The sequence below is a fragment of the Mustela nigripes genome, chromosome 14, assembly GCF_022355385.1.
Source record: "Mustela nigripes isolate SB6536 chromosome 14, MUSNIG.SB6536, whole genome shotgun sequence".
Lineage (NCBI taxonomy): Eukaryota > Metazoa > Chordata > Mammalia > Carnivora > Mustelidae > Mustela > Mustela nigripes.
This window is the reverse complement of record NC_081570.1, coordinates 635,805-640,329: the sequence shown is the minus strand read 5'-3', so window position 1 is coordinate 640,329 and position 4,525 is coordinate 635,805.

The window sequence follows — 4,525 nt, the reverse complement described above, 5'->3', positions numbered from 1 at the left end:
CGCCCCCCCCCCCCCCCCCCCCCCAGCCGTCAGGAACCTCTGTTTTCCAGAGAGGCGCCCGTCCTGTGCTTGGATAGTCAGTCAATTATTTGTGTATGAAACCATGTACAAATCAATGTTTTGAAAATAATGATCTCAAACTTTCTAAGTTAAATTTTAAAAAATTTGATCGTTTGCCATATTGGGTGGGTTTACTCTTAGAATCGCATGCTGTAGAAATGCTCAAAAGCGCATACAGGACCCAGTCCTTAGATGTTGTTTTTCTTTTAAGAAATAACCTCTTTACAGTTGTAACCACTGCGGCTCTGTCCCCTCACTGCTGCTCCGCACCAGCGACGGAAGCCGGGCGGCTGGCAGCGCTACATGCTTGGGCAGCGGGATCATCACTGTTTCTTTCTTTCTCTTGGGGAAAAAAAAAAAGAAAAAAAAAAGTCCTGTTCCAAATGATCACTGTTGGATTCAGGGGCGGGGGTGGGGGGCAGGGACCGGAGACCCTGGCCTCCCTCTGTAACTTCCTCCTGGCCTGTGTCGGCCGTGGAGCCAGCCTTGTGCACCACTCTGTAAGGAGGCCCATCGTCCTCGAACACGCAGACCTCCCCGGTCCCGCTGGAGGCCCGTGGCCGGCAGCAGGGTTGGCACGGCAGTGCTGAGGGTGCCCCCCTGCCCCCGAGCCCACCTCCCAGCAGCAGTGGTGGCTTCTCTCTGCCCTGTTTCTGCAGCAGCCCGTGGAGAACCGTGCTGTGGCGTGCAGCAGGCCTGGGTCTGGCAGAGAGGATGAGCACGAGCCCGCCCTCCTTTCCGTACACACCTCTGTAGCGCTCTCTGCACCCTGTGCCCCTCACTGTTTGTATTTGATTTTAAAGTCCGTGTATTGCAAGGAGGCTGGATGCAAGATAGATACTATATTAAACTGTACTGTTATTTAAGATGTAATAAAGCAGTTTGACATGAGGGACTTTGGTGTGGCTGCTTATTTGCCAGGCTGTTTGGGGTCCTGACGGCAGCCCTGCTGTCCTGGCCGCCCTGCTCCGGGAGGTCGGCCGGATCTGGCCGTGTGGGCTGTCCCACGGCTGCCCGTTTCTCTGCCAGGTCTTTCATCCCCATCACCGAGAGTCCATGAAAGGAGGGTCGGGTCCTGTGCCGGGTCCCCGCAGTTCTGCCACCACCCAGACCACTCCCAACCTCTCGGGCCGCTGCCCAGGGTGCGTGCATGGGGTGTCCCCAGGGGCCCTTCCCTCCCGTCTCTTGTCTTCTGGGCCTGCGCCCCTTGCTTCTAGCTCTTTCCTCGGGAAGATGTCTGAGGACGTTGCTCCTGCTGACTGTTTTTGATCTCAGTCTGGATAAAAAGAACTCCAGCTCGCTCAAAAGGAAAATAAGCATCCGCCACCAAAGCGTGAGCAGCAAGTCAGAACAGGCCCGCGCCTGGGCGGTCGGTCCCGTTCTTCCTCACTCTTCATAGCTGTCAGGGGTAACCTGGTAAGTTTTCACGGGTTAAATGTTGTTACTTTTTCATAAATAAGTGAAGACTGCTCTCCATGGGAAGTACTCCCACCTGAGTCTCTGTTCTCCCAATTATCAGCAAGGTGGAGCAGCGGGGGCTTCCTGAGTGCTCCTGCGAGGACCCGGGGTGCTGTCTCCTCGGAGACTGGCAGCCTGAATGGTGGGTTTGCCTGGCTTCGCCCTCCTCTCCCACAGCTCCCTGAACGACACTGCCAGCTGTCTTACGAAATGCCAGAGAGCATCCGAGGTGCCCGTGGAGCTGACAGCCAGAGTCCTGGGGAGGAAGGTTCTCTTAGGATCAGAAAGCAGGTGGTTAGGGGCGCCTGGGTGGTTCAGTCCGTTTAAAGCTGCTGCCCCCGGCTCAGGTCATGATCCCAGGGTCCTGGGATCAAGTCCCATATCAGGCTCTCTGCTCAGCAAGGGAATCTGCTTCTCCCTCTGCCTGCTTGTGCACACACGCTCTCTCGATCCCTGTCTCTGTCCAATAAGTACAATGTTTTAAAAAAAAGAAAGAAAGCAGGTGGTTAGCTTGCCCAGGGGCACACCCTGGAGTGGGCACGAAGTGGGCATGGGGTACAATGGAACCTGGTAGCCCTCGGATGCCTACCTGTTCCCTCTCCCCGGTGCCCCAGCCTGGCACCAAGCATGCCCCCCGTTCCCTGACCCCAGGGCAGAGAAGCTGACATGGTCTCTGCGTGGTGCGGCCCTCTGCTGGCTTTGAGATTACTGTCCCACATTCTCACCAAAGCAGTCCCTGGAAACAGGCATCAGTAGGGGCATCTAGAAAGGGGCACCTGAGCTGCCTGGGTGGACTGTGCTAGTTCTCATCCTTCGGGCACAGAACTCAGGGTTGCCCAGACGGAGTGAACCCTTTAGCACTTGGCCTGTGCTGCTGGGACAGTCCCGGGAAGTGACCTCTCGCTCTGGTGCCGCATGTCCCCCTCCAGGGTGCCCACCGAGCTCCCTTCCACCGCTCCAGTCTCCCCTGCAACCACCGCCCCTCCTGTTCTAGTTGTGGCCCTGCCCTTGGGGGCACATCTGTTGCAGGCATGCTGTCCAAGCCCCACACGGAGCCCTTGGAGGCTCGACTCCAGCTGGAGCCTCTCTCTGACTACTAGGCCCTGTCCCCACCACACCCACTCAGTGTTGTGCCCCAGATGGATACTGGGGTCTCATGCCACCTCCCATAGACCCTGACCCTCAACCTGGCCCCACCAGCCCTGGGGGCTGCCCAGAGGGGTCTGCCGTCCAGGCAGCGTCTCCCTTCTTCCTAGCACTCCGTCTACCCCCACCACTGCCTGCTTCTTGAGTCCAGTCAACGCCCTTCCTGGAGCCAAGGGCAGAATGTGCCCTTCAGGTCCTTGCTGAAGGTTACTTGGCCTGTCTGTGCCCGGGGTTCCCCAAGTGAAAACCACAGACAACAAAAGCACCTGCTTCCTTGAGCCCCTGTATGCAGGTGTCAGACCCCACCCGCCCCAGGCTGCCACTGCCTCTGCCCCACGGGGGCTCCTCCCAGCTGCTGGCAAGGTGTGCCCCTTCACAGAGCACCCCGGTGAGAAGCTGACCGTCCACTCGAAGATCCTGTTCCCTGCTGAACTGTGTGCATGGCACTTCAAAGGTCAGCAGGAAGAGGGGCTGCTCCACTCTGTCCCCAAAAACCGCTCCAAACAGGACACTGCAACATTGGCAATTCCAGACACTGGCCCCTGGGAAGGAGTGGCCATGTGGGAGGGGCTGGACTTGTCCCATGGTTACTAACCAGAGGCCTGAGGCTGAGGATGGAGGAGATGACCTCTGCATACCCCAAGCCACCCCATCCCCCACAGGGAGCCTTGGTCCCTCCCTGCCACCCCTGTCACCCAAGGCTCCTGGCCACTTCCCCTTTTGAATACTGGGCAGCCTCTGTTCACCTCCCCCACCCCTGCCAGGCACAGCTGAGGCCAACTTCCCTGTGAGCTGAGAGCACCCAGCTCCACCCGAGAGCCAGGACCACCAAACTGCACTCAAAATCCAGGACCCCCCACCCTACCCGAATGAGTCCAGGTCTGAGCAGGCAGCCTATCTGGCTCTACCTTCCATGGCCCAGGCTCCCTTCTCCCACCTAACCCACCGATTCTGCTGTCCGCCATCATTCCACTCCTCAGAAGACGGTGCATCTAGGTTTAGGGGTCTGAGGGTTCAATAAAACCGGAGTCACAAGTCACGTTTCAGAAAAATGCAAAGAAACAAATACTAGTGCTGGGAAAGCTTTACCTGAGAGCCTCTGAGGCAGAACCCCCAACCTCAGCCCAGCCCAAACTAACCTGCCTGGCATCCCCCAGCCCCACACCGGCCTTTGTCCCTGCTGCTGGTCCTTCCCTCTCCCCAGCAGGCCTGGCTTATTCCTGTTCCACCTTTGGACTCAGCCCAAGCAAAACTTCTAGGAACCTTCCGGTGCCCCCAAGGAACCCCTCCCAGAACTGGCTTCCATTATTGCTGGTCAGCCCTTGCAGGGGCTGGGTGGGGCTAGGGCCTGCTGGGAGAAATTGCACAATCTGGTCAGCGGAAGGAAGCCACAGCCCCTGTGTTCTCATCTCTGAAATGGGGAAGCACTCCCGTGTGAAGTCTTGAGGTCTACAGAGGACCCAGGCTGTCCATTACTATAGCTATCTGCACAAGTTCCCTTTATAGAAGGACGCAAAGGAAGGGACCTGCCGTGTGACTTTGGCTAGTTACCAGACTGGCTCTCCTGCCCTGGTGTCCTCTCTATAGACTTCCTGCTCCAGAAGGTTCTTCAGAGGCTCAGTCCAGTCCCTAGAACATGGTAAGTGCTGGATCAAGCATTAATTTTCTGTTAATGAACATGTGCAAAATACACAGCTCAGAAGGCTTCTCCCCCGTGGGTGTGGCTGGCTGTCACTTTCGGGAAGTGGTTGGGTTTCCAAAATAACCAGATGGGGAAGTTACAGAGCTTGAGAAATCCCCTCAAATTCCTGACAACCTTGCCCCCCTTTCTACTCACTCTTGGTGACCCCACTGCCCAGTA